Consider the following 27,321-nt stretch of genomic DNA (forward strand, 5'->3'; position numbering starts at 1 on the left):
ACTTTTTTGTCACTATATTGGGTAATTTTAATTGACTTGGACTTGAATATACAATGTCTATTATTCAAATTGTTGATTTTGGGGTCACTGAATAGGTAATTTTCAATAAATACACATTTGTTTAAAATTTTTGTTTGTTTATTTTTTTCCTCCCTCCCTCGTAGGTTTTGAAGTTTTGAGGTGACATTAAACGTAGAATTAATTTTGAACAGCCTAATGGTCATACATGTAAATACAATCACGTCAATCACGCAGTATAACCTGAATTTGTGCACGTAGTTTCTTGTGGAAAGCTTGGAAAACAATATTTGTTGAGTCTAAACATAACAGTTATTCAGATTAGAGAAGTTTTTAGTTAACTTATACATGCATGTGAGGTCATTGATTGATTGATGTCGATAATGTCCAACGAATTTCATTTTCAATTCGACGTTCACAACAGAAAATAAGGAAGTTTCTACCATGTATACCGAGCTGCGACGTTTGATAGGGTTGACAGAACTGAACAGTTTTAGCAGCGTTAATGAAAAAGACATAACATGATACCAGTAAATTAGACGAATTCATGAAAATCTAGGGGCTAGTATGTACATGTAGTCATGTAGTAATGTGTCAAAGCTGTAATGCTATAATACTTCATACATTGAATTCAGTACATCAGTACTTATGTTACCTTCCTATCGATCACTAAGAGTCAATCTAATACACACGAGAAGGCTTAAATGTCATTCGTCTATGGATCTAAGTCTGAATGGTCAAATTACGCAGAAATTAGCCGGATAATCGCAAAACTCCATTTATGTGTCTGAATGTCAAGGGGGTAGTTTGAACTCAGGCCATCTCGATTACATATTAATTGTCTGTCATGTGTGTTTTCTATGTGTAAAATTGGTTTGAACATTTTAACTGTCAAAAGGTTAAACAGAAACAAGGCTAAACAGAAATGTCTTTCCTGCAGGTCAGAGGGAACGGAAGCGCGCAATTGGTCTCAATGAAGTCTGACTATGAACCGAATTTGAATATAAGATGTCAGTCGTCGTAAAATATATAAATAAAATGTTAATTAAGTTCATTAGGAACTGCACGATATACATTCTTACACGACATATATAATGACATTAATTCACTGATCAACACAGCAAAGAAGTATTTCTTTTCACTTTCTTCAGTATGTTTCGCCACAAATATATTGACGAAATATGTTAGAAAATATTGGATATCAAATTTTTGAGAGGGTGATGCAAGAATATAGCTATTTTTAAGGCTCCATTCGTACGATTAAAATCCTGCGCCGTAAATCGAAGATTTTTTTTTTTTTTTTTTTTTTTTTTTTTTTTTGATTTATTTTTTTTTTTTTTTATTATAAGGGACGGTTTTAGCTCTCTGGTTTGTCCCAACATTTACCCAGAGAGCTACAAATCAGCATGCAGCGAAAAAGCAATCATGTTGAACAATTGACTTGTAAAGTAATCTTACGGTATAGCTTAAGGGTCAACGACGGTCAACAGGAAATCAAACGACTACTGCATCATGGATGAAACCCCCCATAGTCTAAACATTCTTTTCTCAGGACTGTCTTCCCTTGTTAATTACCAATTAGAATATATATGATGTAATCTTAAATCGCGTTATATTCATACAAATCTAACTACACTGTATAGAAGATCAATAACGCCTAATGATGTCCAGGGGCCAAACAAGATTTGATTGGAACATCAATAGACCCTGAACAATAAGTCAAATCCTGCTATTCATTTCATCACCATACACACTTCATGTCCCCAAGTGCTTGCATCTAATTTTCACAAACAGCTATTGCATGTATCATATTGTTAATGGAAAACTTCAGTAAGATTCTCAGGTTCTCCTTGAATCTCTATAGAACAGCAACTCTAGACTAGGACATCGTAATTCATTTTATGGAGATTAATATGATTTATTCACATGGATATGCATAAAGTAATATATACATTTTTGATGTTTTTGCCTTTGGTAGTTTTACAAATTGTAACGATTTCCCCAAGAATACAGACCTAGTTGGGAAATATAGTTCTATTTTTAAAGAGATTTGCACTTCACTTTTGTAATATTGTAAATTGTGGGGGGAAGTGTGTTATTGATTTCTACATTGAAGGAGAATTAGGAAATAGAAAAAAAGAAAAACTGGGGTCATTCTGCTTGTTACTGAGCTACAGCGTAATAAACTTTACCTTTTTGCACTTAAAAGGTGTTGCACGTCTCATGTTAATTTCCCTAAAGGTGTTGCACGAAAGATCAAAGGAGTTATGACATTGATCAATGTTCGTTATCTTCACCTTTCATCGATAAAATCAATTTAATCAAATACATGATAGAACAAATTGGAACTTATACGTTGATTCAAACATTTTTGAAAATAAGTTTAAAAGACGTGTATTGACAAACTTTGCCAAAATAATTCGAGATTAAATCAAGCAATAAGCGATTCATATGATTTTTAGCGTTAAAATGGAGGGGTATCCCCGAATTTCAGAAAAATTGCCTTCGTGAAACAAAATAAATTTGGCATTAACACGCTCTTCAAGTTTTCCACTAAAAAACTGTCGATTTGAAATTTTGTTTCACAAGGGCATTTTTGGGGAATTTAAAAAAAAATCGAAACGATTTTACTGATATTATTTTCAACTTTATCTCTACGTTTATTTTTGTTAGAAATGCATGGTCTGCTGCATGGTTCGGTGGGTAAGGTCATCGACCTTTATAGGTAACGATGTATTCATTTTTAAAACTTCTATTTTTATAAATGTTTGTTGTCAAAGCTCTGTTTATTACAATGCACCGGGTTTGAAATCAGCTTCCAACCTGGACACTGTTTAGTTTGTGAATAGGACTCGCAGCAAACACGCCGAATACATCATGCAATACCTGTGTTTTAATAGTCAAAGTTGCTAACAAGAACGTGTTGTTTTTCTGAGTGAAAGGTGTTGACAAAGGCATGGTGCCGTTTACGAAAAACCATTGTAAACTTTGCAAAGCTTTGAAAGAAAAACTTGAAGGCCAAACAAGGTAAATAACCGTTAAACAGTTTGAGTGGATGTTTTGTATTCCAGTAGCAAATTGCTATAATGGGGAATTAATGTTTTCAGAAGCAAGAACTTTCGAATTTTGTTGAACTTCATTAATGTGTATTAAAATTCCATATTTTGTTTTGTGGTCAGAGTTATGTACAGTTGCAAACTGTTGGTTGTAGAAAATAATACATACGACTATAAGAGCTTTTAGTCTGTAGTAGTACAGAATATCAAATAATTGAAACACTCGTAACATGTAACCGTAAACATTGTATCTGATACTCAGAAGAAAAACAAGACAATTTCATTTTCACAGTTTCAAAGATTATGTTTAGACTACATGTATAATGTATTGACATAAAATGTATTAGGTTTGCTCTTAGTAGTGGGGAATCCTACAGCTATTTAAATGGCAAATACGCAATAAGAGTATAATTATGGATGAAGGTCAGTTCTACGTCATGAGTGCTGGCACGGAGCTCAGATTAGGGGAAATTCCCGCTTCGATGAAACACCTCTTTACACACAATTTATTCACATCAACTTGATTTGTTAACACAACATAAGCAATGCAAATGTATTACAAACAGTTTATTGTCAGTAAATTGGAAATAAAAATGACATTTTTGCACTTACAGTAATATACTGAAAAATTCATCATAACTATGGAATTTGAGAGTTCCTAAGAACAATAGGAGTATTGTCAATTTTCTTGAATTGCAAATTAATTACAAAGTCTCGCCTAAACACCTTTTACCCTTAAAACAGGCACATGAAAATGTGATTTTGGTGATTAAATGATTATTGTCTTGTAAGACAATAATTCTTCCTTATATATTTCTTTACACTAAAAGTTGTTATCTAACGCAGTTTTATTAGGTTTCTCTTGTTTTTGTTCAAAAATGTTTTTATTAGTCATTAATATGTATTCCCATGCCATTGAAATTTTCTTTTTAAAAAATGGTTTCCATCACTTTCACAGCTAATTCCCCCTTAATATAAAGATCTTTTTATGTCCCACATACGAATGTGTACATACGATATCGAACCTCCTGGTGTCGCCTTATCCAGTTTAAAACTAACTTGAATATTCACTACATGAATAGGCATTCATATCAAATAGGGCACACGGCGGGTGTGACCGGTCGACAGGGCATGCTTACTCCTCCTAAGCACATGATCCCACCTCTGGTGTGTCCAGGGGTCCGTGTTTCTCCAACTATCTATTTTGTATTGCTGATAGGAGTTATGAGATTTTTCACTGTTCGTTATCTTCAACCTTCATCAAAATGATAAATTGCACTATCCTTGTTCTTAAAAAGTATTTTCAAACATCACTATGTAAAAATGTAACCTATTATTGTGGCTCCACCCTAGGTCCCCGGGTCCTGGTTTGAAATTTACACGACGTACATTTTATTGTTATGTTTGTATATCTAGTTGATGAATTGTACCATTAATTATCTTAAGAATACTTTCTTATACATTCAAAATATCTTATTCCGTCCTCACACCAGGAGTCGTGGAAAACAACTCTTCTAACTGTATACGATTTGAGGATGCTTGCATATCAACAAGACCGGACAATTTGTACTATATTTAATCAAAGATGCCTTCAAAACCGTTCCTATGCATGTGTATTCCTATGTAGAATTCTTATCTTCTATTAAGGCTTCAGGGGTCATTGTGTCAACTAACTGATATCTACACGGGCACAAACTGCGACACTTCACGCCAGAATACTGTAAGTGGTTTTAATTTCGTGGTACTAAAAGTTCGCGGTTTTTTCATATTGGTCTAATGGAAAACGTTCACTCCCAGACGCTTGATTTTTATCGGTGGTTAGCTGAACGCTTGAATCAAATGTAAACAATATGGCGAACCGCTATTTCGCACTGACGGTGGTGCAGTTGAAGAAGGAGCTTGCCTGTAGAAACGCCACGACGCAAGGAAGGAAGATAGATTTAGTTAGACGGTACATTTAACTTCTTTCTTCTGCTGTTTTACCGAAAAGTTTCATTTAAAAAAAAACCTGTAAAGTTAGGCTGTGTTAGCATATAGTCACGATAACTAGATCTGGTATGATTACATACTAGTACGCATTTCATCTCGAAAAAGATATTCGCACGGGATATTGCTTGACTTCTCAGAGTGTGGTCTACATACTTCTTTGGCTGCTATATTTGGGTTATCAGAATCTTTGTTTTATTTATCAATATAGGAATTTTAATCAACAGCAAAGGGATTGGAGGGGGGGGGGGGGTTATTCAAAGGCTCATGACTATGCTTGAGTCTCATTCTGTATATAAAGCCTTTATTGTATATTCTGTCAGCATTCATAAACCTTCAGGGGATCAAACCTGAACATTTACTGTCTTAAAGGTTAAACTTGTCATAAAGTTCCCATCATTCCTTAAAATGCTACATACATGTATGTAATGTACTCTTAGTCTATCATCTTGAATGATGTATTTGCCCGTTTCAGATTAGAAGCATATGACAGAAATGTCAATTTCCAGCAGCCACCTGTTCTGTTACCAGATCCTTTGGACGTAAACTGGCCTACAACAGGATTCCAACAACTCAATTCAGAGCACAGGAAATTACTACCTTCTATTACAAGGGAACAGATAGAAGCCTATTTTCTCCATAGACTTGCTGGTATTTATGCATTGAAAGCAATGATAGTTTTCGTTTTTCTCCATAGTATATCTCATTCAATTCATTCCTTGCAAATGATAAAATAACTAGTGAAATGAACATACACAGATCTGAATTTTTTTTTCCAGGTGGTAGTTGCTAAATTATGGGGGGGGGGGGGTAGTGTTAAATAAAGTCCATGGTTATCTGCATATCATATGCAAAAATTATGGAAAATAAATACTTTTTTTTTCAATTCAGGAGAGAGGTCCTTCCTTACCCTTGAAGAAATTGTTATGCTTAAATAAACATCATTTTATACACCCGGTACAGCACAGGCACTTGTTTCTGTAAATAACTTACGACCTCTGTATACTAATAATAACACATAAGTTATTTACAGAAACAAGTGCCTGTGCTGTACATGCATGTATTATGATTCACTTTTGTCATGAATAAATATATGCTATATCATATTTCAGGAGATAATGAAGCGGCATGTGATATCAAGGCAGTTAAGAATGGGGAACTATTGTACCAATCCGAGAGAGTTTTGGCATGCTCAGTTATCATTGAAAATGATGTATTTTTTACTGGAATAGTCAGTGCAGCCATGAAAAATAAGGTAATTATCAAAAATTTTATTCAACGCAATTTGATATTTAAACATGGTATACGCTTTATCAAGTTTTTGCTTTAATCAAGAATATTTTAGTAGATATTTCCAAATAAATATTCCGGGGTATATGAATAAATAGTCAGCAGTATGACACTGAAAAACATGTACATGTATGTGTAGTTTGGTCATTTAAAAAATATATACATGTATATTTCAAACCAAATCACTGAATACTTCAAAGAAATCACTGTCTAATTTGAAAGGTTATTACAGGTCACATACAGCTATAAACTAAGGCTGGAGAAAGAATCTGGAGATGTGCTAAACTCACACTGTGAATGCCCTGCAGGGAAAGGCCCAAATGGTACATGCAAGCACCTAGCTGCTTGCATGATTATGCTTGAAAATTTTATTGAGAATGGTGAAGTGGCGGTGCAGAAATCATGTACAGAAAATTTGATGATGTTCAACAAGCCAAAGGCATTCCATAAAGGTTGGAATATAAAAATATGCATGGACAACAGCATATAATTACATAAAAGTAGAAAATTCAAATTTGAGTCAACTTTTCCATCTTTGTTGATATATACAATGTGTCATATTATATAAAATTGGGATGTACAATTAACAAATTCATGTTCTTTTTCATGCATTCAGGAGCTCCAGTCAAAGTTGAAAAAATTACAATTGGGAAGAGAAAATCAGCCGTTCATTTGGATGACCCACGACCAGAAAAGTTTAGGAATGTAGAGGGCATGCAAGACCGGGTCAGAAACCTATTAATCAACTATACATCAAATACTTCTGAAGATATTGCATTTCGTTATCTTTATGAGAGAGCAGATTTGAAGGTGACTTACAAATTTTGAAAAGTCAATACTTATTTAATTTAGATTCACCATGGAGTGTGACCTTGAATGTAATTAATAATACATCAGGGCATTTAGCTTTTTGGTCAGTTTGTCTTTTGAATGCCAAGTGATGGGGCTTCATATGTAAAATAAAATCTTTCTTCTTTCTCACAAAATTTGTGACCTTGACTTTTTTTTTTTTATTTCACTTTGTCATTACTTAATATATCACATTGGGTTTTGCATGTTTTTGTTGACCTTCGCATATGACCAATATGTTTTTAAACCTAACTATAACTTTGCCTACATTTCATGTTTATCTAGTCTTAATCTTATCTTTGAAATAATGTGTATATATAATGTGTACAGTTTTCATACAGTATAATAAAATTTTACTTATTTTCAGTCTGCAATTCATGACCACCACTACTTATCACTGCCTTTCACAGAATACTGGGTGGATAAAGCATTACAGGTACTTTCAAAATCATAAAATAATTTGGAGATGGGACTTTATGGCTAAATGAATTTTTGCTTGCCGCAGAACTGTATAAAACTATATAAGTACATGACATCAATTATATATAAAAAATAGCTTCATGTATTACCTATCAACTAAGATCAGACATATATATTATGACGATTTATGATTAAAGCCTTTTCTAGATTTTTTCTCCCTTTCATTGCACAGGTAACTGAATCAGAGGTGGCAAGTATTGAAAAAGAAACAAGGGGACAATCTACAAATAAGAGATGGTTTGCAGAGAGAATGTGGAGAATCACAGCATCAAATTTTGGGCAGATTTCAAGAATGACAGACAGACGTAACAAACAGAAGCTTTGTAAATCATTGATATCTATCAAGAGCCTCACCACCCCTGCAGTCACTCATGGAAAATCATATGGAAAAAAAGCAATCAAAAAGTTTGAAGATAACCACAACATAAGAGTTCATGAGAATGGTTTATTCATTTGTTCAAAAATGCCATTTCTAGGTGCAACACCAGATGGCGTTATAGATGATAAATATATAATAGAGGTGAAATGTCCTTATAAAGGGCGGAGACAAGAAATCAACACAAACACAATGAAATATTTCACTTATTTAGAGGTAGTGGGTGGGGAAATCAAGCTGAAAATATCTTCCAATTACTATGATCAAATTCAGGGACAACTGTATATAAGTGGCAGACAATTTTGTTATTTTATTGTGTATACACTAAAGTCACTATTTGTAGAAATTATTGAAATCAACAGAGAATACTGTGAAATGTGCCTTATACCAAAACTGGAGTCGTTTTATACAAAACATTACAGACCTTTCATTGCCTCAAATTTATAAATGATTGCAAATTAGGCCAATTAAAGTTAATTGATAGATTATCATCACCGCCCGCCCCTCAAAAAAGGGCCCATCCCGATTTTTTTAATGCAAAAATTATGATTTCAAACAAACTTGCTTCCCAGTGACATGAGTGAATGATTAAAGTCACAGAATGTTGTTTTATATATATATATTCTACCAAGGAATCTTTGAATTCCTTACTTGATTAACACTTTGTGTGATGTCTGTTTTCATTAATTTTTTTTTCTCAGGAAATAAAAATTAAAAAATTATATTCTCCCACCCGCCCCATTTTTTTTTTTTGACCCCAGATGATAATCTACTAATTAGGTTGAATTGGCCTTACTTTGAAACCACCTCCTTCTGTACTACTTAAATGTATGCTACAAATGAAACAATATATTTCCATAAAATTGACTACATGTTGTGAAGTATTGCAGGGAACACTTCAGATTGCCTAATAAAATTGCCCCCAATATGTAATCTGAAATTTTGGACTTTTCATTATGTCAATATGGTGTGATATATTCTAAATTTAAAAATATTAACCAAGGCAATAGCTTGGATCAGTATTTTCAAACTGAGTAAATATCAGAATAGAGAGAAATTTTATGATGGTGAATATCTTACAATGCTAACAAGCATATCTTATATGAATTATATTTAGATAAGTAAATGCTAGTGTCACTACCTTCATATATATATTATTCATATATGTATGAATTCAATAAAACCAATTGTCGAGGACTGATCAACATAAAATGTGATTAATTCACAAGAAATGATATGAATTGAGAAAATCTGTTTAAAACTGCACATCATCATTTAGCCTCTTTTGCTTTAATATCATCACAACTTATGCAAATTTATCTACAATTGACCTTCTAAAATTGCTTAGCACAAAGCAGATATAAATGATTCGGGATCCAAGCTGAATTTTGCTGTGACTAAGTTCATTCTTTAGAATTTTAAAACGTTTTGCCAGACCAATGACCCTTTCTACATGTATGCGTTTTGAAGCTACACGTCGATCATGTACTACTTCATGGGCTTCAAGTTGGGATTTACCTTTCAAAAATGTTGGAGTATTTACTTGAACATCCTTGTTAGCAAAGAGATCTTGCACCATGATGCCTCGATCAGCCATGATGCTGTCGCCTTTCTCAAACATACCATCTTTCAATAAATCAGATCTTTCAATAATCATTCTATCACTTGCAGACCCACCATAAGCATCGGAAACATATGACACAGCCCCTCTGGGAGTCACTCCAATCATTGCCTTTATAGTATTTCTATGCTTATAATTTGACCAAGTAATGGACTGAGCATTGACATCTGACGGCTTCTCAACTGGTATTTTGGTGGCATCCAGTATAACCCTAGTGTTTGCAAACTTCTCTGCAAAATTTGAAGGCATAAAATCTTGAACTGTGTCTTGTGATGGCCATATGTTCATTTCCTTTAACTGGAAATACAAAAAATTTATCCAGGTTGTTACAATCCTAGATACAGTTGACACTGAAACTTGAAAGAAAAGTGACAATTCAAAATCCTCTTTAGCCTGTCTCAATTTCATCAAAGTTAAAAAAAAGTTGATCCCTTGGTTCTAAAGTTACACATTTGTAATCTAATTCATTTACACATGGACCAAGACAGTGATAAAATATCATAAACTGATCGTAATTACTGAAACCAGTGTAATACGAAACAGCATCTGCATTATCTTTAAAATTTTCAATGGAACATTTCATAGCAAAGGGATTTTGCACAAAGTTTTTTCCTAGATCCTGGATTTCTGTTGGTGTTTGATCAGCCTGCCCAGTCTTTACTGTATGATCTATAACCACTTCTTGCTGTACACCTGTAATATACATGTACAAGTAAAAATAGGTGGAGATTTCATGTGTCTTACCAATACAGTAACTCGCTTAAATCTTTAACTGAGAGTACAGAATGTTTTTCAGTTCTTTTGATGTGGTGTATGTTCTTTTTTCCCTTTTGGACTTAACCTAACATAACTTAAATGCCCTATCAGCAAATTTCTGACATTGCATATATTTGTGGACTTTTACATTGTGACATAATAGTTAAATGGCCTATCAAAGCATTGTTTTACATGCAGTGGATATGGCTAAATGCAGACTTAAAGATTCCTTTATGTCTGTGCATGTGACACAACAAGCACTAAAGTATCATCATTATACCCATGGCCATAATGTCAGGTTCCTCCAATGGTTGGTTTCTCCTCTTAAATCTTAACTGTCTTGGGCTTGGGCCAGAAACTTCCTCCCCAGGGATCAGAATGGAAGGAACAGCATCTTCTTTAAGGCAAAGGCGGTCAGCTGAAAACAAAATTTCATTATCCTTATAGCAAGATGATGGTTTGCTCTTTCAATTTTCTTAATTTTTGAAAGACTTTTTCATTTTTTGTTATGAGCTTGTTACCAAAAAAATAAATACATGAATTAAAAGGCATATTTTAAATCACTTAATTCATGTTTTTGATTGGATAAAGTTTAAAAACATTTATTTTTTTTGGTCTGCAAAGGCAAAATGGGGTAGGGTTTATTTAAATATATTTCAACTTTTGAATATGCTAATTGTAAAACCTGGCATACAAATGATATTATGAATGAAAACATTAAGGTACAGTGTCCCCTTCCATCTATGTCATACATTTTGTGACTAAAAAGTGAATTGTTAATGCTTTAATCTTTAAAAAGTCAAAAGATAACTGATTATTGTTGGTAATTAAATTATTCCAACACTAATATTGCTGAATATTTATTGTTAGGACTATTCTTTGCTTTACATACACTTTATGTATGGTTATTTGGTTATCTTAGCAAGATTATTATAATATCACTTGCCTGTCATTACCATTCCCTTCGTCATTCTGAAATATAAAAGAAAACAGAAAGCAACACGAACACATGCAAATCAAATAAATGCAATGTAATTCAAAGTTCTTGCACTTGTATGTACATACAAGCAATATGAAATCATTAATGCAATACAGGCTAGGAATTGCATCATCTGAACTGACTTTATTGTTAAGAAGACTGACTTGTTCTAAGAAATAGAGGAAGGAAGCTCTAGTATATAGCCAGAATTTATAAGTGATGAGCCCTTTTATCAAAATTTCCAACACGCAACAAGAAGCAATTACTTGGCCTGTATTTATGACATCAAATTGAAACTCAAATTGAATATGAATAAAAACGGAAGACAAATATCATCATTAAGTTTATAAAATGTGTTTTACATTGATAATGATCGATATTATGGCTTCTAACCTGACGTGTCCCTGTAATCACTTTCGCAGAAGTGAAGGTGGCAAACAACATCTGCATTCTTAGGCTCCCACAACTTTTTTGATTTCGGATCAATTCTTTTGATTGCAACAATCCACTGAAAACGTTTATATTTGTCTTTTGGGAACTGATGTCCACCATAATTACTACAGAGCGGCACAGAACAACGCTGTGGCATGTCGACGATCACTTGCTTCGCGCTTTGTTTACCGTGGATTCAAGCGTCTCAAACGCACAGTTAACCACCGATACCTCATCGTCATAAAATGAAAAACCAAACCGGACGGGTGTTTTCCATTGCGGTGGTTTTATTTTCGTGGAATTCAATTCAATTCGGATTACTGGTAACTGTTCAAAACGTATTGTGTCATACTTGCAAAATGAACATAGCGAAATTAAAATCACCGCAACCATTTCCCCATTTACATTTTGTATTTCATGTATTTCATCAAAAGTATGCCAATGTAAAGCGTTGCAGTCCATACCCTCATGTATTTTCAATAATGAAATTCATTTCTTTTATTTACATTTTGCTTTCATTTCTGTCGGAATTTCCAGCCGTTAAAATAGACATACTCCATTTAATCAAAATACATATAATGCATTGTTTACAACTGCATCGCATTCATGATAAAATGCATCTTCTGTGTGGTAGTTATCGTTACACATTGGGAATGTAAATACTTCCATTTGACATAATGTGTCATTATGTGTTTTACGATTTTTAAAGAATTGTCCTACATAAAACTTTGAAACCCTATAGTGACCCCGCCGTGGCCCAGAGGTTCATAGTTTGAACAATTCTATATCTTCATTATCACAGGCAATTATATCGCTTGAGTTCGAATTTTTTATTAGAGAGTAAAGGTATAGAACTTTAAATATAGGGTACCAAATGTCACCGATGTAAAAATAATAAACCAAATGGTACAAACTTCTACCCTGTATTGTGATAAATCCATACCTAATCAATCTACATTACTTCCAAACTTTATCCCGAAATTCTGTGTACTTCTCAAGATATGCAGAATTGAATTCGGAAAAATGCCTATTATTTTTTGGTCGACTTTTAGCTGGTCCCTGGCACTATATCACTAAACAGAATCTTTGAGCATTGCAAACAAGCAATTACATAGAATGTGCAGCATTAGATATCATTACTAAGTTTAATTTCTTACCCCTATTTATAAACTGAAGTCCATAATTTAGCTCAAAATGACTGAAAATTGTTTTTACATCGGCGAACTTTGGTATACTCTAAACATTTAGAGTTCTATACATTAACTCTTTAGAAAAAATGTAAATTAGTAAATTCGAACTCAAGCAATATAATAACTCTTTGTTAATTAGTAAATTCGAACTCAAGCAATAGAATTGCCTCACGTTACATAGCAATTTTAATTTCGCTATGTTCATTATATAACAAAGCTCTCATTTAATCTAAGTATGGACTTTTCTTTTTCGATAAATTCATGAGACGATTACTAATCATTAGTATCTTCTCTTGGAAGGGACGTCACTCCTCTTTTAAACGCAGCATCTCTTTGTGTTATATTTGGTTGAAATTGTCGACGTCGTTTTGGAGGCAAAAAAGTGAAATATTTATACTATTACGACTATGTGTACACTGACGATGTCGACAACCGTCGAACAACTTTTAATCAGAAAGGTTCACATTAGACGTCTGTTTATGTGAGCCAAATCTCTTAAGTAACAGATGTAGATTTTGTTCCCCAACTTTAACATCAATAATGCGCCATAATGGGCTAATAAAAGCTATCACATTCAGTTCTGCGTCTCATTTTTCTTACTGCTTAATGTTCTATACACGGTAATAAATGACAAAGCAACGTATTCACAACAAGGTACGACAATCCCGCAATCCCTTTGTTAAGAGTAATAGATTCATTCTTTCTGTACGACAGAAGTAAATACCAGAACAGCAGTTACTGGGATACTTGATAGAATTTTTCCATACATGTAACAACACAAAAGAAAATCTTATTTGGAATGTAAGATATTTGAAGTATTCTTACGTATTTCAAATCAATGTCTTTCAATATCTTTCTTGTTCGCATTATTTTCTTATGCTAATGAAGGAAGGTGAAGATAACGAACAGAGATCAATCTCTTAACTCCTATAAGCAATACAAAATAGAGAGTTGGGCAAACACGAACCCATGGACACACCAGATGTGGAATCAGGTGCCTAGGAGGAGTAAGCATCTCCTGTCATATAAGATCAGAAGGACTCCATTGGAAATAAGCCATATGGCTTTCATGTGTTATCCTTGGCATAGGCATATACATTAATTTACTCACTGTGCTCTTAAAGTCAAATAGCTGTTAAAGTTTACCCCTTTATCTCATATATTTTTAACAACAACTTTTGTTTTAACTATGTGTTCCTCTGTGTTATTCTCTTGTATTTATATTGTATATGTGCCTATTCCTAAATAAACTAAATGCCGGAAACGTTCCTTAATTTGCCTTACAATGATTATTCCATATCAATTATTACTTTCCCATACCGATGCACGTTTAGTACTATTAAAGTAATTCAAATCAGATACATGTACGTGTACCTGGACATTTCCTCCACGATCGAGATTATTTTTAGAATTAGTTATTGACATTTTGGGGATTGATAAGATGCTTTGACTACCTGAGAAGGACAATATTCGCTTTTGACTATCTTGCAATATAATTGTAAAGAAGTGGTTACTTCTATCACGAACTGGAGTAACATGAAACTTTTATTTCACTTTTTTTTTTTTTTTTTTTTTTTGGCTTCGCATGGCAAACTGAAACATAAAACAAAAGAAGCAAACGAGTAAGGAATGAACAAAATAGTAACACTTGTACAGCACAATTGTCAGGTTACTAGTGGAGGGAAAACCACAGTGGGGAATATTCTTTTTTGAATATCGACATTACGATTCTATAACATTTAGCCAAACCAATCGGAGTAAATTTGTCTTCAATATTAAATACTTTCCAAAACTTATAGCATTTCTAACGTTGTACATATTTGCAGGTAAAACATGTTTCTCTCATTATTGGGAAATTCGCAATTACATATATAGTGAAATCCCTCTTCAATTTCATTTGCATTACAGAGATCACATAAATTATCAGATCTATCTATGTTAAAACATATGCCACCTTCAACTAGTAATCTGTGAATGACGCATCTATGAAATTACTTTAATAATTAACAAGATCACAAGGCAATAATGAAAACATTTTTCTAATCCAAAATCTGGGTTTTTTTTAAAATCTATATTTGATACACTTAGAAGAATAACAAATATTAGATTTTATTCTGATATAAATGCTTCTTTCCACATGTTTTTCACTTTTTTGGATTAATAGAATAATGATATTCGTAAGAGCAAATTGGTAAATCCAAGAATTCAAAAGAAAAAAATATCTTTAATATGTAATAGCCAATTTGAATGGGAAACACCCTCTTTGTGAAAATTGAAGATAATACCATCTAACATCCGCCTTATATTTTCTTTCAGATACAATTCTTGCCATAAGCCAATCATTCTAGCATTTATAAACAATTGTAAAGGTACTCTGTCAACCTCAACACTATTGTGAGTAGACTTTTCATTGTGTGTTAACAGAACTCCAGATGGAACGATTTAATTACTTAATAATTAGATTTTTATTTTTATAGCTCCATACTCCCATCCCGTGAGGATCCGGGTTAGAATAGATCCTCAGTACCCCTTGCTTGTCGTAAGAGGCGACTAAATGGGGCGGTCCTTCGGATGAGACGGCAAACACCGAGGCCCCGTTTCACAGCAGGTGTGACACGATAAAGATCCCTACCTGCTGAGAGGCCGTAAGCGCCGAGCATAGGCCTAAATTTTGCATCCCTTCACCGGCAGTGGTGACGTCTCCATATGAGTGAAAGATTCTCGAGAGGGACTTTAAACAATATTTAATCAATCAATCAATGCATACTCCCGAGCCATAACGCAGAATTGGAACAACCATTGCATCAAACAATTGCAAAAGAATATCGACAGGTAGACACAATTTTCTAGATTTACATAAAACACTTAACATGGCTTTCCTTGCTTGCTGTACAAGTCTCACCTCATCTTTGCTAGCCAAGGATTTTCGGGGGAGCGTAGTGGACCAAAAACACCTTTTATATAAGGTCTAATTTCTTGAATATTCTCAACCTGTTTCCCAACCATTTTTACAACAGTGGTCAACGACTGGCTCTATTGAAATGACTATAAGATTAAAACTATGTGGAGCTAAAGGCTCGTGTTTATACCGTTGGAAAGGTATTGAATAGAGCTATTCCGAAGTATCATCATCCACGAAATCGTGCAAAGCGTTATCGCGCTCTGGTACAATTCACATTGCATATCGAGCAGCCCTCGTATTGTATATTGAGCGTAACTTTAAATAGAATTGAAGACCTTGACATTATGGATATACTACTAAGGAAAGGAGAAGATAACGAACAGTGGTCAATCTCATGACACCTATAAGTATTACAAAATAGATAGTTGAGCAAACATGGACCCCTGGACACACCAGAGGTGGGAACAGGTGCCTAGCCTAGGAGGAGTAAGCACCCCCTGTCGACCGGTCACACCCACCGTGAGCCCTATATCCTGATCAGGTAAACGGAATTATCCGTAGTCAAAATCAGTGTCACTGTGCCAAGAACGGCCTTACAATCGGTATGAAACACGTCAGACAGCAGTTGATTCCATGATAGGTTATATGGACGAACTAGATAGTAATAACGACCATAGAATTTACAAAATTCTAACTTCAATCGAGACTGTTGAAATCCCTGTACCATCAACTAGTTTGTCAGTAGCTTGCCTTGATTTAAAAACTGACTATACGCAGAACAAGCTCTTGCGTATCGAATCAGTTTGGACATATTTGCCGTTAATGTCTACTTTCAATAAAATATCTAAGTATGAAGCAGAAGTGGACGACTCTGTGGTGTCTTCTATTCCGAGCTCACAGGGATATATCGAATCGACATATGAATGAAAGGTGTTATTGTTAATAGACAAAACGTCGTCGATATATCTAAATGTCGAATTGAAGGCCACAGCAACAGCTTTTTTCTTCTGTCGTAGACGTTTTTGAATAAATTCTGCTTTATATGAATATAGAAACAGGTCAGCTAACATAGGAGCACCATTCGTGCCTATGGGAATTCCAACAGACTTTTGGAAGATCTAATCACCAAAGACCACGAAGATATTGTCAATGAGGAACTCTAGCATATTTTTTATTTCAAATCTCAATGTAAAACTTATACGGTACCAATTTTGATGCACCAGATGTGCATTTCGACAAATAATGTCTCTTCAGTGATGCTCAACCGAAATGTCTGAAATCCGAAATAACTATGAAGTTTTAGAGCTAAATATAGCCAATATACTGAATTGAAACCCTAGAGCCTCATTAAGTGACTGATGAGAGATTAAGTACTACCTTGTTCCACAAACAGAAATCCTGATTTCAAATCGTGTCACTAAATGCACAACTCAACCAGCATAGTTGTCATCTTTCATTCCACGACATAATAAGGTTATCACACAATCATATGTCGAATTACAATGTATGTTCACATTGAACCCGATCTATTGATTGATTGATTGATTACTCAAATCTATCATTAATTCAAAAGCAATATCTGCCGTATTCTTTGGATATCACCGTAGGAATAGAAAGCATGTATTTTCTATCAAGTTATACAAGTTACAAGGTCGACAGGGAATGATTATTCCTCCTAGGCACCTGATCCCACATCTGGTGTGTCCAGGGGTCTGTATTTGCCCGACTATCTATTTTGCATTGCTTATAGGAGTTATGAGATTGATCACTATTCGTTATCTTCGCCTTTCATACACTTTATGTAGATTATGCAATTAAACTCAATTCGGTTAAAAAGTAATCAAGCTTAATTTCCTATTTAATTATATGTTCTCAGAGTCGGATAGGAACGCCCCCATTTCCAAATATTTATAATCACTTGACGTTGCACGCGGAATTTCGAAAGTAAACAACTACAAGACAACATAATCTAATCGTATATGGCCTGCAGGCGGTTGACTGGACACATTTGCGCACAATCAACGTAAACGTCACCACTTCATAAATATGGATTAGAAAATCATAACTCTCTCCTTACATTGAATAGACCGGTACTCCTTTAATACCCGTTTATAATGTGTCGAAATTGTCAAATTGTATTATTTTTCATAGTTTATTATATTGACAATATTTAGGTATGGTTCTTTTAAATCTAAATCTAAATTTTAAATTTATATCATTCAACGTCCATCTCGAGTATTTTTAACTCATATGGAGACGGTCACCAATGCCGGTGAAGGGCTGCAAATTTTAAGCCTATGCTCGGCGCTTACCGCCTTTGAGCAGGGAGGGATCTTTATCGTGCCACACCTGCTGTGACACGGGACCTCGGTTTTTGCGGTCACATCCATAGGACCGCCCGATTTAGTCGCCTCTTACGACATGCAAGGTGTACTGATGATTTATTCTAACCTGAAGAACCCGATCTAAGTGTTATCGCTGATATATCTTTTGGTAAGTCCCACATGTTCTGAATATATGTTTTAACTCATTCAATCATAGAATAAACAAAAACTCGCATCTTTAATCACTTTCGACAATACGACCTGCAGGTATAGCAAAGCGTGTGTATTCAAAGATGGCCGACCAGGTATTGTACATTATATTATGATATTATAATAAAACAAATTATTGACATGTTCTTGTCAATGATTTGGCTTCCTGAGAAGCACAAAATTCACCCTCCAGGCGTGGTGAATATTGAATCTTCTAAAGTAGCTAAAGCCTCAGATTGACCGAGAAAATGTCAATAATTATATAGTTCAATCACTTTGAAATTCCCAACTCATTCGTGTTACGATGTTGGAAAATTCGAATGTTATAATCACCTCTAGGGTTCGTGCAGGCGAGGTTAACGTTCTAATAAAATCGAAAAACTCATTCCCCTTCTCAGACTTCACTCAACATGCATACGCTTTCATTCCAAATTCTATCTTGAAAAACTCACATTAGGCTTAATCGATTATTCACACAATATAAAACAAACTGTAATTATCTCCCCCTGGACACCGTAATCAGCGACTCAGTTGAGACATTCAAAGAAGCTGTTTCGGCTTCATCTCATCAATACTAATTTATACCTTGTATTATAAATAGTTTTAACCCTCAAATTATTTGGGTTTTTATCTAGCAAAGCGCTAACCTCTTCATAACTCATTCAATCTTTAACAAGTTAAAGGAGATCACTAAACTAGCAAAAGTGAAATGTTGTTGGATTTCAGCCAATCGGAAAGAATGTAATAAGTTGATCATATGATGTAAAACTTACACGGTAGCAATTTTGATGCACCAGGTGCGCATTTCGACAAATAATGTCTCTTCAGTGATTATCAAGCCGAAATTTTGGAAATTCGAAATAACAATGAACTTGTACGAGCTGAAAGGAAAACTAGAGTGCTAAAAACTGGAGCCAAATTCGTCCAAGGATAGAGCTATGCATGAGGGAGATAATCCTTAATTTTGAAATGAATTTCTAAATTTTATAACAGCAATTAAATATACATCCGTATTTTCAAGCTAGTAACGAAGTACTTAGCTACTGGGCTGTAGAGACCCTCGGGGACTAACAGTCCACCAGCAGAGGCCTCGACCCAGGGGTCGTAATGTAAAACTTATACGGTACCAATTTTGATGCACCATATGCGCATTTCTTCATTGATGCTCAAGCCGAAAATTTAATGATAAAATCAATTATTGAATGACGATATCCTACTTTTTCTACTTATTCCTGTTTTAGAATATCTTGTGGAAGACGAACTTACTCTCAATTTTCGAGTTAATTTGATTTAAACAGTAGTTTATTATGAAAATTCACAATAGGATTGGACAGCAGGCACTGCCCATATAAGTCCTCTCTGTAGACGGTACAAGGTCATACAAACTTTAGAATACATGTATATAAATACAGTGTCAAACAAAGGATATGATGATTTGAACATTGCAATAACATAGGTAATTTATGACATGGCAGCTTCTAATCAATTCTATTACTATTGTATGGAATCAATAAATAGTTTACACTTTAATCCGAAGATACAAAATAGGAAAGAGAAAACATGAAAAGAAATTGGATATTGGTTCTATGACAATAAAATGAAATTGGTTACACATATCGCTTTGTAGACAGAATAAATTCATGCACAATTTTAAATATTGCAATATTTTGATTGAATGTAAGATTGATATCTTCATTCAAAACAAGTTCAATGAATAACTGTAATGGCAATTGCGAATTATTAAAATTACTGAATTAGTTTCTGTCTTTGTAAATTGTATTTTATACAATTCATGAAGTCAAATACAATTTCAGGAATATTTCCACACATATCACATATTTGATTTCCCTTCAGAAAATGATCAAATAGATCAGCATGTAAATTGCTACCATTATTTCGCAGTTGACAGTGAAGTATTATTTGCTTTTCGATTCCCATAATTATATGTCCTAGGTTTTCGGCTATAAATTTTTTTAATGCCGTGTTAAATGCTAATAATATTGGAAGATTTCTAATTTCAAGAGAGAAGTCATTCCATAGTTTTATAGTTGAAGGAATAAAGCTATTCAAATATGAGGATTTAGCTAATGGAACATTAAACTTGAGAGGGTACTGATTTCTTAGGGGGTAAGAATTATGAGGTGGGAAACATGGTTGCAGTAAGTTTTGTAAATATAGGGGTGTTAATCCATAAACTATTTAATAAAATAATAAAAGTTTATGTATTTTTCTTCTAGTTGCTAGAGAATCCCACCCAAGTTCATCATACAGTATTGATCTTGATGAATTTATTCTTAAACCAGTTATTATTCTTGCAGCTGAAATTTGAACATCTTCCATTAATTTGGCATCTCTTTCTGAGTAGTTATCCCAAACAATATCCGAATGTTCGAGTACAGGTCGTACAAAAGCAAAGTAAATTTTTATCAATGATTCCTTTTTAAGGGTATGTTTCAACATTCTTAATATATTCAATCTATTGCATGCTTTCGCAAGGATATTTAGTATGTGTGTTCTCCAATTACCATCCTGTTGAAAATTTAATCCTAAATGCATACGAGTTTCAACCTTTTCTATTACTGGCCCATCTATGCCAAATGAAACTGCAGGATGACTTATATTTTTCCTGCCAAAATCTAGCTTGACAGTTTTTCTGGGGTTAAACTCAGCAGCCAATTTTCGAGTTCTGCGCATAAGCTCCGCCTACGTGATTATTGTGGCAATGTCCAAACCATGAATATAAAATGTAAATAGATATATTCATCATATACAGTGTATATTGTCTAATTAATCGTAAACTTTCCATATTTTTGTATCAATATTCCATCATCACATATACATGTACATATGGTGTTCACGTCTATAAACTGATTTGATACGCAGGAGCAAGCTTTAGATTTGTGTATGGTCAATTTTCAAATCAAGGCAGTCTACTGACAATTAAGTTGATGTTACAGGGATTATACCAGTTTCGTTAAACGTAAGCATTTCGCAAATTCTATGGCTGTTATAATGATCTTATATCAATCGGAACTCTTCGAATGTCTCGTGCACTCTGTCGAGTGCGCGAGACATTCGAAGAATTCCGATTGGGTCTTATACGGGGGATGTTTGATATGTAATGTGTATTGTACGATATCTCAAAAGCATTCAACAAAAATAGTGAAATGAACATTCGTCTTTTCAAAGTACTCTCTGCGGTTTGAAATACATAATTTCAATCTCTGAATCTATTTCTGAAATGAGTCACGGTACGCTGATTTAGGTAGACCTCTGAGGCACTGACTGATGGCTGAGCCAAAGGTTGTCAGGACTTGTAAGGACGATCAGATAAGAACTTTTTAAGTTTTGGAAAAAGGAAAAACTTGCATGGGTCTAGATCTGGAGAGTATGGCGGGTGTGGCAAGACGGTAACCTTCTCCGACTCCAAAATTGCTTCACAAGCTCAGATTGTGTGCGATGGAGCATTATCATGAAGTAGACGAACATGCCTAAATCCTGACCCAGGACGTCGTTTATGATAATATTTTTTTTTAACTTTTTTAGTATAACATTTCGGTAATACCGACCTATAATACTTTTGCCCTTCGCCACCGGGATTTCTACGGCTATACCATCACATGAGAAGAATATGCAATAAATAACCTTCTTTGTGCTAATGGTTCTTTTGGCAACTACTGGACTTCTGCCATATTTTGTTTCAATTTTTCTTACTGGTTCGAAATAGTAAACCCATGTTTTGTGACCAGTAACAATGTTTGCAAATTGTCTTTGATTGAATTTGGGAAACATTTTGAGCAATTGCTTAGGGGTTTGTACTCATACCCGTTGTTGGTCATCTGTCAATATATGCGGTGTCCACCTGGCAGAAATCTTTCGTACTTTCAAAATACGCTTCAAAATGAAATGCAACCGCGATAGCGATATGCCAACAGCTTTTGTAATATCACGAATTGTGTATCTGCCATCACTTTCAATTATTTCCCTGTCTTTTGAGACATTTTTCTTGCCTGTTACAGTCACAGGTCGGCCAGATTTCGCTGCATCTTTGACAGACTCTGTGCCAGTCAGAATTTTTTTTTCTCCACCTAAGAACTGTCTCATAAGATACCTTATCAGACCCACAAACTTCCCCCAATTCTGTAAAAATCTAAATTACCGAATGGCCGAGTTTTGTGCAAACTTTTATATAAGCTCTAATTTCTTCCAATATTCTCAACCTGTTTCCCAACCATTTTTACAACAGTGGTCAACGACTGGCTCTATCAAAATGACTATATAAGTTTAAAACTATGATATGTGGAGCTGTTCAAAGGCTCGTGTTTATACCGTTGGAGAGGTATTGAATAGAGGTATTCAAGAGTATCATCATCCACGAAATCGTGCAAAGCGTTATCACGCTGTGGTACAATACACATTACATATCGAACAGCCCTGGTATGCCAATACAACCTGTAGTTAAGTCGAATGCTGTCTGACGTGTTTCATACCGATTATCATGGCGTTCTTGGCACACTGATGTTGACTACGGATAACTCCGTTTACCTGATGATGATAGGGAGACGTACTACTCATGGAATTGGTTATTTCCGTTAATGTTTAATTAAAGGTAATTGGTTAATATTATACTTCAGTATGACTAAAATGTAAACGAATTAGTCAAAACATCGATATTTTCCATTACTGTTTACGGTAAACTGAAAATACTTTTGTAGATATTACTGAAACACCCCTGAACAAGATTTAAAACATGCATGTTTTTCCGTGACTTCCCCACCCCTCCTATTTTTAATGTTATGTCACTCAAAATTTGGTATTAAAAGTATATGTGAAATTATTCAGAGATTCAACAAAAAGTCGAAGTTGATAAGACATAGAAGAGGTGTCCGTCTTGTAAATTTAGTTTCGCTTTCCCCAGACTCTCACACTCGAGACGGTGCCAAGTCTCGAGAGGGAGAGTCTTAGGAAAGCGAAACAAACATGTTCATTAAATACCGGTTCACCTAAGAATCACGCAATACATGTGGGTGAAAAGTCCATGTTTACAAATTCGCATCCTGTTTTGCACGCAGGTTCGCTTTCTTGTGGCAATAAAAGATAATGAAACATTCGAAATATAATTTCTACAAAAAACTAATATGTAAAAATTGTCTCCTAAGATATGCAAAGAAATGTTAGGTAATAAAACAAAGTATAAGATTATTCCGTTTTATATAATTTTCTACAAGGGAGATAATTCCAACATTTGAAATCACTATCACTACATGCATATACCTACTAGGCATTCATCTACAATCTCTGCCATCTATACCAGTATAAACATTTTTAAAAACTTCTCTCTCTTTTTTTTTTTTCTTTTACAAAAGATCTAATTTAGAAGATATTGTATTTTTGTAAAAATTAAGGCTTTTATTGAATGGATACCGGAACTCATCAAAGGGAGATCTACTTTAGTTCATCATCAACTGACACAAAACGTTAAAGATTGAAAAGTTATAAGTCGACTGTACACCAGGTAATTAACAGCATTACAATGTTTCGTAGATTTTACTTCCTAATCAGTCCTCTAGAAAGATCATATAAAACTTTGGCATCTTTGAAAATCTTTCATTTAACATTAAGAGTGGTTCAAGCAAAGTTTAAAGATACAGGCAAAAGTGGATATTTAGAGCACACATCGATCACTCGGGAGGCTTAAATAATTAGTAAGAAACAGATACACGCAATCCAATCGATTGTACGCCTACCTGAATCTTTATTAACCGATATGTTGATGTCATCTTTGTTTGGGTTTCTTTTCATGTAAGAATAAAAATGATATTCTATAAGCATTACCATTACATACATCTAATACATTGTTATCTATCACAAGGAAGGACTAGGCTTAGCAACGGTCGTATCCAGTTCTCTGAAATTCAACAATTACTCAAAACTGAAAGAAGAAAAAATTCTCCACAACCCATTTCTGTTTTCGAATACTGCATCACAAAGCTGCTGAGGTTTGTAGTGTTACCTTGAAGGGTTTGTAGATAATTACGGGTCGCAGGCGCCTACCAAATATATCCCCTTCTTTTTGCAGCATTAAATGCATGTATAAAGAAATTACAATTTTACTTTTATCACAATGAAGACAAGCAGTCCATATTACTGAGCTCAGTTACATTTGTATATCCTACGTTAGAGTAAGGGCGACTTTTGACCATTTGAAAGAAGATGCAGGTAAGAAATACGTGAACACGTATTTATTACGTGTACAGTTGTGAATGCCAGACTTATGAAAAGTCTATAAACAATAACACTTGCTAATGTTTCCTATTAAACTTATACAATAGTGCCTGTTTATATCGTGCGGATACACTTCCGGATCACGAGGTGATTACATTGGTGTCGTTAATTAAGAAACTTCTTAGCTTTTGAACACACCGCACACGATCCTAAAACTATGTAAGTAAAGGACTACGTTTTCAAGAAAGAATTAAGATTTTTAATAAAAAATGGAATGAGTATGGATATCATTTCAATTCAAGTGAAGGGAGCAAAATTTTTAAACTCCCTTTTAAAGTCACACAGGAATCAAAACTTCATTAGATACAATTCCAAATTTTACATAGAATAGTTCCAACAAATTCATATATATATTATATATATATATATATATATATATATATATATATATATATATATATATAAACTTAAGATTAAAGAATCCCCAACATGTCGTTTCTGCAATAATGAAATTGAATCAATTGAACATCTATTTGCTGAGTGTTATCTTGTAAAGGAGATTTAGAATGATATTGAAGAGTGGCTTTTATACATGTTTAGAATTCCTTATCTTTCGATTGAACAACAATATTATTTGGTAAATATAAGAACAAGAATGCTTATAAAGTACACAATTTGATAACTTTGATAATTCAAGTAAGTACAAAAGTCACCCTGCGCTAAGTGCAAGGGCTCTAATAGCAATTATTGAAGAAAGAATCATGATAGAAAAATTGTCATTGTTAAATATTTACATTTGCCAGTGCACTTTCTTATATGACAGTATTAATGAAATTGAGATTCAATTTCGTGTGACATGAAGTTCGTCACGTGATCAGTCTTTTCTTGCGTATGAGTACAATCACCGCTTCAAAAGTCAGTTCCTGTACCTTCACCTGGCTTCTTGCTTATGCAATGCAGTGGGGGATTTAGATCCCCCCCTTTTCGCCACAAATTTAAATATTAGAGTTAGTGTGAGTAAAATTCCAGATTGGCACCCAAAATGGCTGAGTATTTTGGCTAACACTTGCCTTTCAAATACACCCTTTCGTAAACCCTGGATCCGCCATCATAACAGAAACAAACGTAGCAGGATATTTATACAGGGTTTATTTTGTAAACAAACAAGAATTTCATCAATTTATAAAACAGAAACATTAAACATACCGTTCTGTTGTTTGATTTTTAAAAGTCTTAAATACCGTCTGCAACTATGCCTAAATTGCAACTTCTGCATGGTGAATTTATAAAATAAAGTTCTTTGATATTGGAAGCGAAAAAATGTCGGCAGAGATATAAGCCTATTTACTTCATGATGATAAGTTAACCTGTTGTTTCCTGACAACTTCCATCACGGCTATGACTCGGCGTGATCATAAGCGAGGCTGGTTTCAAGGTTCGAAAAATTATGTTCATGTCAGGGTATCGGTGCGAGTCTTCATTGAAATCCTACAACAGAAATCCCTCATGTGAACAAAACCTCCATCAGTTCGTTTTTATTTTCTCTTACACACACTGAAGGTAAATAAAAGAACCAACCTACCTGCACTTTGACTAAATCTGTCCTACTGTCTCGAATCGTCCCCTGCATGGCTACAACCGCATGCCGTTGTTTCTTTCCAAACACCTGACAAAGAGCTTAACGTTAACTTGACCCATCATATTCACCGTCAATTCTCTTAGATCCTATGAATTTGTGTCGAAATATGTGTTCAACAATTGCGTTTTCAACATTGTAGGCTAGCCCAACGCCGGTTTTTCCATCGCTAATCGCGACCAAATCACATCATGTAGTTTGCTCCACTCTTCTTGTCTCCATTTCAGTTGACTTTACGCTCTAAATCACCTTTGTTTTACACCTGTTTCGTCTTTTTTTTTTTTTCTTTTTTTTTTTTTTTCTTTTTTTTTTTTTGGATCTTTTCAATTAAATATCTATATCTTATATTCTCTTTGATAGTGTTCCTAATTTTTTATTCGATAAAGCTCTAATGAACTATATTCTGTGTTCTACGATTTCGGTCATCTGCTACATAATCATGGAAGCTCTGTAAGAACACAAGTCAAAATAGAAAATAGAAATATAAGAAATAAGATATCATTTTTTGGTGCTATTGGGATATGACATGAAGTTGGTACGTGATCAAATCTACTATAATGCCTTTCATAGTTTCGAATTTTTGAAATTTACCACAATAAAAAATGCCCTCGTGAAACAAAATTTCAAAATTACCGTTTTTAGTGGAAGACTCGAAGAACATGCTCATGCTAAATTTATTTTGTTTCACGAAGGCAGTTTTTCTGAAATTCGGCGATATCCCTCCATTTTAACGCTAAAAATTCATATAAATCGCCTATTGCTTGATTTAAACTCGAATTACTTTGGCTAACGTTTCTGAATACACGTCTTTTAAACATATTTTCAAAAATGTTTTAATCAAGAAATAAATTCCAATTGGTTTTATTATATATTTGAATAACTTAATTTCATCAATCTTTCATGCAACACCTTTAGGGATATTAACATGAGACGTGCAACACCTTTTGATATAAGACCTGCGACTTTTTGCAATTCTTAAAACTGATTACAT

At 34.1% G+C, this 27,321-nt stretch overlaps 2 long non-coding RNA genes and 1 pseudogene across 2 annotated transcripts; 1 reads left to right on the plus strand and 2 right to left on the minus strand.

Annotated features, from left to right (window-relative positions):
• Nucleotides 1–4,850: 4,850 nt before the first annotated feature.
• On the plus strand, nt 4,851–9,395 carry LOC125673070 (uncharacterized; annotated as a pseudogene).
• Nucleotides 9,330–12,123, minus strand: LOC130047908 (uncharacterized). The gene is made up of 2 exons (XR_008796727.1): nt 10,713–12,123; nt 9,330–10,369 (listed from the first exon to the last, which is right to left on the minus strand). It is a non-coding gene; the product is annotated as an uncharacterized LOC130047908 (long non-coding RNA).
• A 13,700-nt stretch (nt 12,124–25,823) lies between these two features.
• LOC130047909 (uncharacterized) lies at nt 25,824–26,492 on the minus strand. The gene is made up of 2 exons (XR_008796728.1): nt 26,277–26,492; nt 25,824–26,182 (listed from the first exon to the last, which is right to left on the minus strand). It is a non-coding gene; the product is annotated as an uncharacterized LOC130047909 (long non-coding RNA).
• Between the last annotated feature and the right edge of the window lie 829 nt (nt 26,493–27,321).

The sequence above is a fragment of the Ostrea edulis genome, chromosome 7 (assembly GCF_947568905.1).
Source record: "Ostrea edulis chromosome 7, xbOstEdul1.1, whole genome shotgun sequence".
Classification (NCBI taxonomy): domain Eukaryota; kingdom Metazoa; phylum Mollusca; class Bivalvia; order Ostreida; family Ostreidae; genus Ostrea; species Ostrea edulis.